Below are 15,040 nucleotides of genomic sequence, written 5' to 3' on the forward strand. Positions count from 1 at the left end.
AATTTTTTGTGTGTGTTGTCTTTGCCTGGTTTTCAAATCAGAATTATGCTCACTTAATTCTTCCTTCCTCTTGAATTTTTTGAAATAGCTTGAGAAGGATAGGAGTTGTTTCTTTTTTGAAAATTTGGTAAAATTCACTTGTGAAGTCATCTAGCCCAGGACTTTTCTTTCTTGGGAGTTTTTTGTTAACTGTTTTGAACTCATTTGGTGTAATTGGTCTGTTTAGGTTTTCTGATTTTTCCAGATTGATTTTTGGAAGATTGTAGTTTCAAAGAATTTGTCCATTTCATCTAGGTTGTCTAGTTTTTTGGCATACAGTTTTTCATAGTATTTGCTTACAATATTTTTGTATTTCTGTTATAAGTTGTCATTTCTCCACTCTCATTTCTGATTTTATTTGAGTCCTCTCTTTTTTTCTTGGTGAATCTAGTTAAAGGTTCATCGATCTTGTTTACATTTTCAAATAACCAGCTCCTAGTTTCATTAATCCTCTGTATTGTTTCTTTAGCCTCTATGTCATTTATTTCTGCTCTGATCTTTATTATTTTCTTTCTTCTACTACATTTGGGCTTTACTTGCTGTTCTTTTTCTAGTTCTTTTAGATGCATGATTAAGTTGTTTAATTGACCTTTTTCTAGCTTCTTAAAGTGTGCCTATAGTGCTATGTACTTCCCTCTCAGTACTGCTTTTGCTGTGTCCCATAAATGTTGAGTTGTTGTATGCTCATTATCATTCATTTCTAGGAATTTTTAAATTCTTCTTTGATCTCATTCTTAATCCATTTGTTATTTAACAACCTGCTATTTAGATTCCATGTGTTTGAAAATGCTTGAGCTTTTTTATTTTGGTTGATTTCTAGTTTCATGCCATTGTGATCAGAGAAAGTGCTTGATATGATTTCAATCTTCTTAAATTTGTTGCGACTACTTTAGTGCCCTAACATGTGGTCTATCCTAGAGAATGTACCATAAGCACTTGAAAAGAATGTATATTCTGCTGCTTTAGGGTGAAAGGTTCTGAAGATATCTATTAAATCCAGTTGATCTAGTGTGTCCTTTAAGTCTGCTGGGTTTTTTTGTTTTTTTTTTTAAGTCTGCTGTTTTTTTGTTAATTTTCTTTCTTGAGGATCTATCTAGTGATGTTAGTGGGGTATTAAAATTCCATACTATTATAGTATTGCTTTTGATCTTACCCTTTATATCCATCAAAGTCTGCTTTATATATTTAGGTGCTCCTATATTAGGTGCATAGATATTTATAATCGTTTTATCTTTCTGTTGGATTGCTCCCTTTATCATTATGTAGTGGCCTTCTTTATCTCTTACTATAGTCTTTGTTTTAAAGTTCATTTTGTCTGATATAAGTATTGCTACCCCAGCTTTTTTTCATTTCCATTTGCATAAAATGTTTTTTTCCATCTTTTTAACTTCAGTTTATGTGTATCTTTTGTTTTAAGGTGTGCCTCTTGTAGACAGCATACGTACAGGTCCTGTTTTCTTATCCATGCAGCTACCCTATGTCTTTTTATTGGATCATTTTATCCATTTACATTTAAGGTTATTATTGATATGTAGTTTTTATTGCCATTTTACTCTTTAAAACTGTATTCCTCTTTTGCTATATTCTTTCCCACTTTGATCTGTTTACAACAGGCCCCTTAACATTTTTGCAGCATTGGTTTGGTTGTTTTCAATTCCTTAAGATTTTTTTTGTCTGGGAAGGTTTTTATTTCTCTTTCAATTTTGAATGATAGCCTTGCTGGATAAAGTAGTCTTAGTTGTAGGTTCTTGTTCTGCATTACTTTGAATATTTCTTGCCATTCCCTTCTGGCCTCAAGTACTTTTGGTGAGAAGTCTGATGTAATCCTTATGGCAGCTCCTTTGTAGGTGATAACCTTTTCTTCTCTAGCAGCTTTTAATATTTTCTCTTTATCAGTTAGCTTTGATATTTTAATTATGATGTGTCTTGGTGTAGGTTTCTTTGGATTTCTCTTTAATAGAGTTCTATGTGCTTCTTGAACTTCTGAGAGTTTCTCTTTCATTAATTTAGGGAAGTTTTCAGCTATGATATGATTGAACAAAGTCTCTATTTCTTGTTCTTTCTCTTCTTCAGGAACCCCTATGATGCGGATGTTATTTCTCTTTATGTTGTCACAGAGCTCTCTAAGTTTCCTCAGACCTTTTGAGTCTCATCTTTTTTCTTCTCTGCATTCATGCCTTCATTCCAGTTGTCCTGCAACTCGCTGATTCGATCCTTAGCTCTATCCATCCTGTTTTTCATTCCTTCCATTGTTGTCGTCATTTCTGATATTTTATTTGTCATCTCCGACTCATTTTTTTTACTATTTCAATATCCTTTTTTATACTTGCTATTTCTTTATTTAGGTGTTCATAATGACAATCCATTGTTGTTCAAGATCCCTAAGCATCTTTATAATCATTATTTTGAACTTTGCATCTGGAAGTTTGGTTATTTCCATATCACTCAGTTCTTTTCCGGGATGTTTCTCTTGTGGTTTCATTTAGATTGCACTTCTCTATCTTCTCATTATACCTGTGTGTTTTGATGTTTTGTTTGTAGAGCTGATTGAGTCTAGGCTTGGAGTTGTCTGCCTCCAGTTTTCAATTGTGTTATTTCTAGGTCTTCTTGGGTTGGCATCAGCTATTATTCGTAATCCACATTCAGATTTGGGCTGCTTTGAAGTCTTGATTTGTTTTTTTTTTTATTTGATGATTGTCTTGTTTGCTGATCTCAGCAGGGGTTTTATTTGAAACTGTATCCAGGAATGGGGTGGGTGTAACCTGAGACTCTGAAGTCTTCTTCTGCCTGTTAATATCTCTGGGGACAAGTTGCTTTCTCAGCTTCAGTATGGGGTGGGGTGTCTCAGATCTCCATGGAGACCTGAGTTACTGCCTCTCCTCCCCATTTCTTGTTTTCAGGTGTGTCTTGTTGCACTGATTGGAGCTGGAGAGATGTCTGGAGATCTGTGACCTAAAAGCACTTTGACTTTTGTTTTGTGGAAGGATCAGCACCTCCCCCAGCTATGGTAGCCTCAGCAATGAATGAGTCAGCTTTTCAGGTTGTCCTTTACATTCCTCTGCCCCTCACCATCTGTCTTTCTCTCTCTCCTTTCTTTTTGGAGGACAAGCTGGCCTTTTCAACATACCTTGTTTCCTGGTCACCAGGCAAGTGGCTGTGAGCAGTATTTACTGCTCTGTTTCTTGGAATGAGATTCATTCTGGGCTCTCAGCCTTACCCCCCCCCTTTCTATAAGCAGGGGAGATTCTGGCACTCCCTATCAGGTTTGTTGTGGGTTCTTCTTTGCTCCTTGGTTTTTGGGAGCTGCTCTTGTAGTCCAGATTTGGATTTTCATGCTGATTGTTCATAAATTAGTTTATAATCCAGTTCGGTGGTATGAGCTGGGAATCTGTGCCTGACTATTCCTATGAACAAGCAAAAATGAGAACAGCCAATAATTGATTGAATAAACCATTTATTAATTAATTACAATTATTTATTTATTTATTCACTCATTCATTTATTTATTTAAATGCCTACTTGTTTGAGAAAAGAGTTGGGAATAAGAATGCCAGAAAACATGGTGATCCCATAAAGTTTTGAATTGGTGGAAACATACATTGCAGAAATCATGCTCCTGTTACCTTATTGGAGGAGAAAAACTCGGTTTTCTCTTTGTTCCTGAACATCTTCACCTCCTTGAAAAAGTAAGACTGACCTGGGCACAAACAATTATAGTTTTGTTAAAATGAGTCCAGCAATTCTTCTACTTATACTTACAATATTAGTGTTAATAACAGCATTTATTTATTTTTATTTTTTAAAACTTTATTCATTTTACAGAGTGAGAGAGAGAAAGCATATGGGAGAGAGAGAGAGAGAGATAAGTGGGGGAGGAACAAGAAGAATCAACTCCCATATGTGCCTTGATCAGGCAAGCACAGGGTTTCGAACCAGTGATGTCAAGAGTTCCAGATCAATGCCTTATCCACTGATGCACTGAGCCACCACAGATCAGGCATAACAGCTTTTTAAAGTAAGGCAAACAATCCAAACTGAAATTCAACTTCAGTGAAATATACTTACTGCAGCAAAATTAAAAAAATTAGACTAGGTACTTCTACAGAAACATTTAAATTTCAATTAGATAAAATTGAAAGAAAGTTATAAGTGTTTTCTCAATATTATTTTATTTCGTAAGCCTAAGCAAGAACAAAAATGTTGAAAGTGAACTGGTATGTATTATTAAAATCACTTATTTCAGTGACAGTGAGAAGTAAAGAAAAAATGAATAGACAACATCTTTGTTACTAATGACAGAAGTTATTAAAACATCATTTTTAATTTTCACAATAATACATCAGGTAAATTTTATGTATTATTTTTTATAAATGAGAAACTGAACCTGATAGACTTTAGTGTACTTAATTAGGGCCAAAGTGTAGTAACATCAGCTTTATAAAAAAATTTACTATCATACACATACACACACACACACACACACACACACACACACAGGCTTCTCTATCACCTGCAGAGTGGAGTAGTTTTGAGAACAGCAAAGAGGTATCTGGGATTTGAAACATGAGACTTCAGTAAAAGTACCCTAGTGTCCTCAGGGTATTTGTACCCTACTGTCCTCAAGGTACCTACTTGTTTTATGAGCTACTGACACAACTTATATTTTTGGTAATTAGTAATGAAAATATTTATTAAGTTGAGACATTCACATGTTTTATATTTAATAATTTTTTTCTTTTTGCAATGATTCTAACTATGGTATAATTGTTAAACAAGGATTATTTTAATAAAATAAAATGAAATCAGCATTAAGTTATCTTATTCAAGGATGCACAGCATTTATTTGAAGAAACTAGACTTTAGCTCAGACACTGTGGACATAAAACTTCCACTCTTAGTACATATTATATATACTATTTTCTCCTTCACTAATTGATGAATGAGGACCATCACTGGTAAATCAACACACCTCTGAGGACTATTCTGTAGTGAATGACTTCTATGCAAGGTCTTGAATAATATACAAAAGTTGTTGAAAAACCTTTTTTATTCTTCTCATTGGCAGAGGAAATGACATTGTAAAAACTTGGCAGAAATCACCTCCATACTGGCCTTTTTATGATGCATTAGTCATTTACCTGGGGATTATTCAGCATGGTGAATTAAGGAGTCCCTACTAATGATAAGAAGATAATGGGGAAAATATTACACAAGGCAAATTCTACACTCTATTGTTGAATAATGATGTTGTAATGAAGAATAGGGGACACAGCAAGGCAAAGTTGGTGACAATGCAGCTGATAAGTTTAGTGCATTTAGTGCACCCAATGCCAGAGGAACTTCAAAAAAGTGTCAGAGGGAGAAAGAGGTTTAAGAACTTGAGAACTCAGTGTCATGGGGCCAGTACATTCCATAGAATTGAAATATAAATAAATTTACTAAGAAAAGAAATGTAAATTTATAGATGGAAAACCCATAGTTTGTCACCTTCAAATATAAACCAGTGCCAGCATTGTAGTAAAACCCCAACACAATAGGGAGGAACATTCAGGGAGAGGGTTATGATTAAGAGATAGAGGAGGCAGAATCCACAAAAGGATTATATTCAAACAGATTCAGTAATCCTATATCCCAGTAGCCATATTTAGGTTAAAATCTAGAGTAAATATGTTGAAAAATATTAATGTTAAGTCTAACAAAATACATAATGTTTAATTCAGGACATTTTCCACCATATATATTTAAGACGCAGACACATTTTTCTTACAGATCTACCCACCAGTAATGTTTTTATAATATAATTAATAGTTATCACAGTATACCAAATTTATCATAATCACCTTTCTTTTTTTTTTTTTTTTTTTTTTTTTTTCATTTTTCTGAAGCTGGAAACAGGGAGAGACAGTCAGACTCCCGCATGCGCCCGACCGGGATCCACCCGGCACGCCCACCAGGGGCGGTGCTCTGCCCCCCAGGGGGCGATGCTCTGCCCATCCTGGGCGTCGCCATATTGCGACCAGAGCCACTCTAGCGCCTGAGGCAGAGGCCACAGAGCCATGCCCAGCGCCCGGGCCATCTCTGCTCCAATGGAGCCTTGGCTGCGGGAGGGGAAGAGAGAGACAGAGAGGAAAGCGCTGTGGAGGGGTGGAGAAGCAAATGGGTGCTTCTCCTGTGTGCCCTGGCCGGGAATCGAACCTGGGTCCTCCGCACGCTAGGCCGACGCTCTACCGCTGAGCCAACCGGCCAGGGCATAATCACCTTTCTTATGATGAAAATATACCAAATATAAGAGACATCTCACTAGTCTCTGATTTGTAGAAGTTAGTTTGGATATATCTTTGTGAAGATCTGGGTGACATAAACTAGAAAAATTACAGAGTTGGGTGTGAAATATGTTGTACCTTTATTTATGACATTATTAGAGAGATCTTGAGAATAAAATGAGTGGTAACTGGATACAACTGAGTCGTTCTTGGTGACAAGTATAACATTGCAGATATATAATATGTATACACATATGTGTGTTAAAAGGAAAAACAATGGTCTCAAGGTATAAGACTTGGTCAAATGTTAACTTCTGAAAGACGATGAGGACAGAGTAGCTTTATAATGCTGTGATTTCTGCTTACCCCAGAAGCAGCACACATCTGTCAGCCCTGAAAAGATAAAATCCATAATATTAAATATAAGCAAAGGAGTCAACACTAAAATCTATTTTCTCTCTACATCAGGGGAATGTCTGGGGTTTGTGTGAAGCAGTATACACAAGAGTGAAAGGTGAACAAGACAGCTAACTACCACACATTATATATGACCATATCTTCAGCACATAATATCCATTCTCCTTTGTCTCTTCTATCCAATAAACCTAAAAACTGAACCCTTCTCCCTCTTCAACCCCCACCAACACAGGAATCTCTCAGTCACCCACTCGTCTGGCATTCATAACCTTTAAGCACTTGCAGCATCCCATCTCAAGTGAGGAACTTGGAACCATCTCCTTTGTTACCAGCAGAGATTTGGCTTCTTTAGAATGAAGGTCTTACTCCTAGAAATGACAAAAATAGATGCCAATATCTCTGAATTTTAGTCTCTTCAAAACCACTGATTTCTTTCTATTAGCTTCCTTGAGCACTTCTGCCCCTTCCATGGAGACCCAGAGAAAGGAGAGAGTAGACTCCTGATATTGGAGCCAGAGGAAATGTGCTCATCTCTACTCTCCCAGTTGTCTCCTGGGTGAACTTGAGAAGTCACTGACCTATGAGAAGCACAGTTTATTTCTTATAATATGAAACTAACCTCTTCCTCTCTCCCTCCTAAAAATCTTATAAAATTATATGCAAAATTTGGTACTTTAAAACAAATTTATTCAAAGAAAAGTCAGAGTATGGCTTTAGAGCCTAGGCATAAGACAAGAGGGTAAGATTATAGACCATCGTTCCTGATTGTTTGAGATATATTAGGTGTGGGAATGCTTTGTAAAGAGTACCAAGACATTTAAATTTTATTGCCCAGTATAAAAGTCCCCAGAATAACATCTGAGATATAAAGTCGTAGGTAAATATATAACACTTGAAAAAGGTGACTTTATGAACTCTATACTATTAGTACTCTAAATTTCATGTGTTTAGAAAAGATTGATGTAGTCAAGTAGTTATGAAAATTTAGATACAAAAAGAATTACCTTCCATTTGGCTTCAAAATATATGAACAAGATTGTCCAGTAGTTTGCACCAGGGCCAAATTAGTCCTTGATATTCAAGTTTGCTTTTGGAAAATAAAGTGAACTATATAGAAAGATCCATTTCGTATTTTTCTAGGGAAGAAATTTAAATATAAAAGAGTAGTATCCAAATGTGAGTTATTAGCATGTAGAGTAGATACAACCTATACACAGTAGATCAAGCAGCTATAAAATATGGAAACTTGAGTTCAACACAGGTACCGTAGGAGACTAAAACTTATGAAGTCACATGGATCTGGTACTGAAACACTTTATCCCTATCTGCTACTGACCCAAACTCTGCAACTTCTCCCCATGTAAATTCCCTATTAGAGAGCTTGTTTCATTCTCAAATCTTATAGAACACTGAACAAATGATATATGAATAGAATTTTTTTTTATTAATTGAGAGACCGGAAAGCAGAGAAATGTGCACCCCAAACTAGATCCACCCATTAAACTTCCCTAACAGCAGTGCTCTGCCCATCTGGGGCCACTGCTCTATGCTCAGCAACTGACCTATTTTAGAGCATGAGGTGAGAGCATGGTGCCATCATCAGCGCCCAGGGCCAACTTGCTTGAACTATTGGAGCCATTCTATGAGAGTGGAATGGAGAGAGGGAGAGAAGGTAGAGAGGTAAGAGTGGAAAAGCAAATGGTCACCTCTACTGCATGCCCTGACCAGAAATCAAACCCTAGATTTCCACTACCAGGCAAAGACTCTATCACTGAGCCAACAAGCCAGGGCCATGAAATTAAATTAAAATAGAATTGCACTCATATTTTCCTGCCCTGAATAATTTTTCATTCTAATTAGTCACCTGATAACTTTAATACTTTTAAATCTCTTTTCACAGCACAATGGGACCATCTCTAGTCTCTCACACATAACTTTCCATGATGCCATTCACATCCTAGGGAGAAAACAGAAAAGATGCGTCAAGAAGATATGTCCTTCTCACTTACAAATCTTCATTACACTCCCACAAACTCCTCATGTTGTGGAAATAGAGAGGTTCCTAATGTAAGAATCAAAAAGGTAAAGGAAAAACCCAGGTCAGTATTTCCAGGAGACTCCTGTGAAGTTATCAGGTTTCCTAAAATATAGAAACAACTTTGACCCTCGTGGAAGAACAGCATAAGGCTTTTAGTACCTAGAAATGAAACATACTCATGAGGAAAGCATAAGGTCCATAACTTTTATCCCTAAGTACATAAAGCTCCTCATGAGATGATTTGAACGACTCATGGTATGTTCATTCATTTAACATAAGTATAAAGTAATAAACCATTACTGAAAGTGAATTATGCCAGCCAAGGGAGTGTCAAAGATGAGCAAATAATCTTAACCTTTCTCAAAAAGTGTATATTCTTTCTCCTGAGGGTCCAAGTAAGAATATGTACTAAAGTAAGTGTTTCTCAAGTCTCTCCTCATTGTATACAAAATCTATATGACCTCATGCATTCCCTAAAATTATAACACACACCCAAGCAATTGATTTCCAAATCGTTATTTTTACTCAATTTTATCTCTAAATGCAAATTAATAAATTCCCTAAAAAATTAGTCATAGGAACAAGTAACTGAGAATGTCTTATCTGTATCTTACTCTTCACCAATGAAACTGTCTCCTCTCTTACCCACTTTGTCCATGATACCAATATCCACTCAGTCACTGTTCTAGACTCAACCATATCTACCTGCATTTCAATCTCTACCAGGCTAGTTTAGTCCACATTGTTAACAGTTTTTAGTCATCTCAACTGCTTTATCATCAGAGACGTATTTGTTTGAATGGGTATGTACCAATTATTTGGTGTCTTTTAACCCAGAATAACTTCTTTCATGATACAAAGAGCTAGGCCACCCATGGAGTCTATATGTGCAAAAAGAAAGTATAAAAAAAGCAATAAGAGAAAAGAAGTTAGTTACCTATAAAGGAGCTCCCACAAGATTACTAGCTGATTTAGCAATGGAAATGTAGTCCAGAAGAGATTTTCATGACATATTCAAAGTAATAAAAATCTAGATCCTAAAACCTAGATTAGTCTACCTAGCAATCCTATCATTTAGAATTGAAGGAGATGTAAAGAGCTTCCCAGATAAGGAAAAGCTGAAAGAGTTTATCAGCAGGAAACCAGTATTACAAGAAATGTTAAAAGGAATTTAGAGAAAGGGAAAAAAATAATATTTTGAATAAGAATGTCATCAAGAGGCCTGGTCAATTGGCTTAAAGGTAGAGAGTCAACCAGGAGTGTAGAAATTACAGGTTCTATTTCCGGCCAGGGCACACAGGAGAAGCACCCTTCTACTTCTCAACCCTCCCCCTTCTCCTTTCTCTCTATCTCTCTCTACCCCTCCAGCAGCCAAGGCTCCATGAAAGGAAAGTTGACCTGGACACTGAGCAGGTTTCATGACCTCCACCTCAGGCACTAGAATGGCCTCAGTTGCAGCAGAACAACAACCCAGATTGGCAGAGCATCACCCCCTAGTGGGCATGCCTGGTGGATCCTGGTCTGACACATGCAGGAGTCTTTCTCTCTGCCTCCCAGCTTATCACTTTAGAAAAAAAAAAAAGATTCATCTATATGTCCCTTTAAGAAACTAGAAAAATAACAACAAATTAAAAACAATATACACAATGACACATACTGATGTACACATGTGCATATAGAAATACTCAAAAGAGACTATATAATTGAGAGTTGAAGTTAGTGATATGAGAAGATTAGAAACAGATAAAACAATAAAATAATAAAATTTATTTCTAAAAAACATCAATAAACTTAATAAACATAACTAAATTAACCAAACACACACACACACACACACACACACACACACAACATAAATAAGAAATAAAATGGAGGACACTGCTGTGAATGCTGTAGAAATGAAAGATTATAAGGGATTATATAGACTAAATTTAGTACAAACCTGACCATTTAGAGTGGAAAAGTTTCTAAAAAGATATGCTTTATCAAAAACTGACTCACACAATGTACAAAAAGAAAACAACTAAGTAAACCTAATATAAGCAAAACAATATTTTAAACCTTTCAAAAAGAAAGACCCAGAATAAAGTGGTTTCACTGGTGAATCTATTAAATAATTAAAAAATAATGCCAATCTTTCACAATTATTTATTTAGAAAAAATAACAGAAAGAAAAAAATTTAAACTCATTCTTTAAGAAAAAAAAACAAATTTTTTGTTCATAAAGAGGTGTATAAAATGTTCTAGTCTAAATCACAGATACAGGAGCCTATACATATAATTGAACACAACAGATCATCGCTCAACAAACTTTAGACTGAAATACATACTTTATAAAAACAATAAAATTCCTTGTAATTTCTGCATTCAATTATTTCAATAACCGATAACATAAATTCAAAGAAGGATTTCCGCAAGAACAAAGGAACCTCGAAGTCACAACCAGAAACACCACAACCACACAGCAAAAAAACCCAAAACTTAGTCTACATTTTTCTCAAGTTCAGATGCTGGAGCTTCTTCCCAAGTACTACCTGCAGGATCTCACTTTTCACCCTGCAACTGATGCTCCATATCTGAGATGAGATCTCTCATCAACAAGGTTCTGCTGGACCAGCTCTTGCTCATCTTTTTCCAGTTAACAGAGACTATCTCCCTCCTTCTTTCCAGATTTTGCAGCTCTTTCTGCTCCTCACTGTTCAGGATACCTCTCTGCTTTTTAAAACAATCCTGACAAATTGTCTTTGCGGTTGTACTTGATTCTTCAAGAATGAGAAAGAGTGTGAGGAACTCAGGCTGGAAGAAATTGAGAGACAGAAAAACAAGTATTTGATTTGGAAGTTCTCCCAGTGAAGGGAGATACAACAGAAGAGCAGTTCTTGGAGAGCTGACTTTTCCTATTATTTTTTCTTCATCACATTCCAAAATAATGACCTCAAGTCTGCAATATTGTGGCCAACCATTAACCAAAAAAGGATACTTGGATATTGCTCAGCTCTCACACAGATGCCTTTACAGTCACACTTCACTTTATTACACCTGATCCCCCTCTTATACACACACTCTTTCTAACATTGAAAGCCAGGGACATATCCATGAGCCATTGGCAACAGGCTTCCCTTGAAAGAATTAAAGGCTCAAAATAACGAGAGAAATGAACACAGAATTCACTAGCCATTTTCACCAGAGTCTCTTGATGAGAATATCTAAGCTGCAAATATCTGTGTTAATTTGTGATATGTTAATTTTCAGCCTCAATCCTATGAAGGAGAGAATAAAGAATGACTAATTAATAACTTGGGACATAGGGACTATCAGGGAACAAGGTTGAAGGGAGTTTCATGTGACTAAAACCCATGGTGCCTGACCTGCGGTGGCACAGTGGATAAAGCGTCAACCTGGAATGCTGAGGTCGCTGGTGCAAAACCCTGGGCTTGCCTAGTGAAGGCACATATGGGAGTTGATGCTTCCTGCTTCTCTCCCCTCTCTCTCTCTCTCTCTCTCTCTCTCTCCTCTAAAATGAATAAATAAATAAAAATTAAAAAAATAAAACCCATGGTCCTGCCCAGACTCTTTCAGAAAGAGTCTTCTCCTGCCTTCCAGAAAGTTCTCTCCTCTCTGATTTCAAATCTTAATATCTCATCTTTCTGCTGGTCTGCCCTCAGCCTGTCCAGACCTGCCTGGAGCTTCTCCTATGACAGAAAAATCACACCAGGATCTATACAAATCTGAGTCTTAAAGGAAATCTGATGTGGTTAATGTGTTCTTTAAAATTCAGAATATAGAGGTGATCATTCCACGTCAACAGAAGACTGATTGTTTGTGTCTTACATGAAAAAACATGATCAGCCCTTCTCCCTGGAGAAGTGCCAGGCAGGGTTCCTTCTTTCCTTTCAATAAAGCCTGTTATTCTGGTCTTTTCGGACTCCCATGGACTCCAACATTTGGTGCTGAAACCCGGGACACAGTACTAACTGCCTGGACGATACCTCTTTGCTGTCCAAACTTACAACCAGGGAATCAATGGGCAGTGGCAGCCCCTCCCAGGCTTACTCCCTGATTCTACTTGGACATTTAATTGTAGGTTGATTAGCTGGTGATCTGTACCTGTCTCAAACCCCTGTTGGACCAGAAGTTCCTGCAGGCTCAAATGAGAGAAATTTCCAGGATTACCTACAATCAAATGCTTTAACAACCCCTACCCCAACATCCCCAGAGAGAGATTCACAAAGGAGGCTCCCTATAGGGATAACAGCAGGAAGTAGCTTCAGAAGGTGGCCTGTCTGAGACAAACATCCTTCCTGAAGCCCATACCCTCTCCTTCCCCCCACCTCTTTTCCTTTTTTATCATACCAAAGAGTTGAGAAACAATAGATATATGGAACTCCAACTACACTTTTCTTTCCCACCTGGCTGCCTGACCTCACCATTACTTCCTGGATAATCGCCCCTGAGGCAGATCAGTTTCAGAAAGCTGATCAACCACCTAAGAAGGAGCATTCCAGAAAGCTGAAATCATAAAACCATAAAAGGGAACATACTAGAACTTTTGACTCAGTGTCCCCTCAGGCTCTCCCAAAACACTATAAAATTCGCCCCTAGTCTGTAACCGGTGCCCTTCTCCCTGGAGAAGTAACCAGCAGGGTTCCTTTCTTCCTTTTAATAAAGCCTTTTACTCTGGTCAAAAAAAAAAGAAAAAAAAGAAACATGATCCTGTTGTAAGGAAATAACTTAGGTCTCGATCCACCCAGCTGCCCAGTTACCCTTCCTGTCCAAAAGGGAAATGACCACTTGCTTGGACACCAAACCTACATCTATTAGCACAAGGCATAAAAATACCTACTTCTGCTTTAGAGTCTTCTCATCATTTTATAATTGAATGAAATGCACAGAAATGTCATTCAGGCCTTGAAGGTGAGCATGGGAAGAAAAGTGATCACAGGCCTCAGGGATATGGTGTCAAGATACCTGATGTCATATGCAAAGTGGAGATTCCCCAACAAGTTCCATTTTCTGCCCTGTCTTTCCCCCATCCTGGTCTGTTACCTTGTACTCCTGGGCAACCTCCTCCATGAGGAATTTGTGGTGAACATGTTGCTGTTGAGACCACTCACAAAGCCAGCAAATTTACTTCCCATTGTCCTTACAGAAGAGCAGAAATTTCTCTCCATGGTGCATACAGGGATCTCTCTTTTGCTTCTCCTCTGGGCTCAACTTGATCTCCATAAACTCCTCTACTATGTTGGCCACATGCCGGTTAGGTCACAGGTTTTCAATCTGGTACGTAATTCAGCACACAGGGCAGCTGCTCTCTCCTTCTTAGCCAACTGTGAACTCCTTGTAGTTTGCAGTGATGCAAGCTTGACAGAAGCTGTGCCCACAGTCCAGGCTCAGGGCTTCTGTCAGGACCTCCAGGCAGATGAGGCAGGTCACCTCATCCATTATGTTGTTCAGGGTTATTGAATCCATCACAGTGGCTACCCCACTTTTATCTGTCCTGGTTTGAGGTTCCTCGTGCTTACAAATTCCTGCTTGATTTGAAAGGTAAAAGGGAGGCCGCACAGAAAGAGAGGCATAAAATGATATTAATTATGTAGAAATCAGGAACAAGGCAAGAACCAATATTGAAGGACAAGAAAAGAAATGGTAGAGAAATAAGTAAAGTAGTTCAGTGGCTGGTAGAGAAACTTTTCATAACAATTTTAAATACTTTTTATTCATGTGACATGACAAATTTAATTTTTCTTTGTGTAACACTTGTTACAGTCCTTCACTTTTACTGAGGAGAAAGATGAGCTGAGGCCTTTCTACCAAGACTCTGTGTGGCCAACCATGGTACCAGCTTCTGCATTCCCATGCCAAGAACACATCCTCAGTTCAAAAAGCACCAAGCCACTTATGCGTCTGGGTTGTTATACCTGCACTTCTCTCAGTATGCAATGCTGCCCTTCAGATAACTCTCTCCTTCAGATGACTCTCTTCTTACATTTTCATTTATTAGAAAGACCTTCTCTGATTTGCATATTTGCATTGTAAGCATTGCTATTATGTCCTGCATATTTGAAATTATTTCTATTATTATAACATAATATGTGAAATGTGTTCGTGTACATGTTAAGAGCAAACCCTCTCAGAATGTACATAGAAATAGTACATACAAAGGTCATTTATCTTCAATACACAGGGTAAAAATTAACCCAATGCATACAGGGACAACCTACAATGTTCTGTTACTACCCTACAGAGTTAATCAAAGACAATTCAAGTAACTTAAAAAGGTTTA

General features: G+C 37.4%; 1 protein-coding gene and 1 pseudogene across 2 annotated transcripts in view; both read right to left on the reverse strand.

The window, feature by feature from the left end:
• LOC136318453 (tripartite motif-containing protein 5-like) overlaps window positions 1-15,040 on the reverse strand; it is a 90,330-nt gene that overhangs the window by 52,426 nt on the left and 22,864 nt on the right. The window lies entirely within an intron of this gene.
• LOC136323843 (tripartite motif-containing protein 5-like) lies at window positions 11,302-14,226 on the reverse strand (annotated as a pseudogene).

This window comes from Saccopteryx bilineata, chromosome 1 (genome assembly GCF_036850765.1).
Source record: "Saccopteryx bilineata isolate mSacBil1 chromosome 1, mSacBil1_pri_phased_curated, whole genome shotgun sequence".
NCBI classification, from domain to species: Eukaryota; Metazoa; Chordata; class Mammalia; order Chiroptera; family Emballonuridae; genus Saccopteryx; species Saccopteryx bilineata.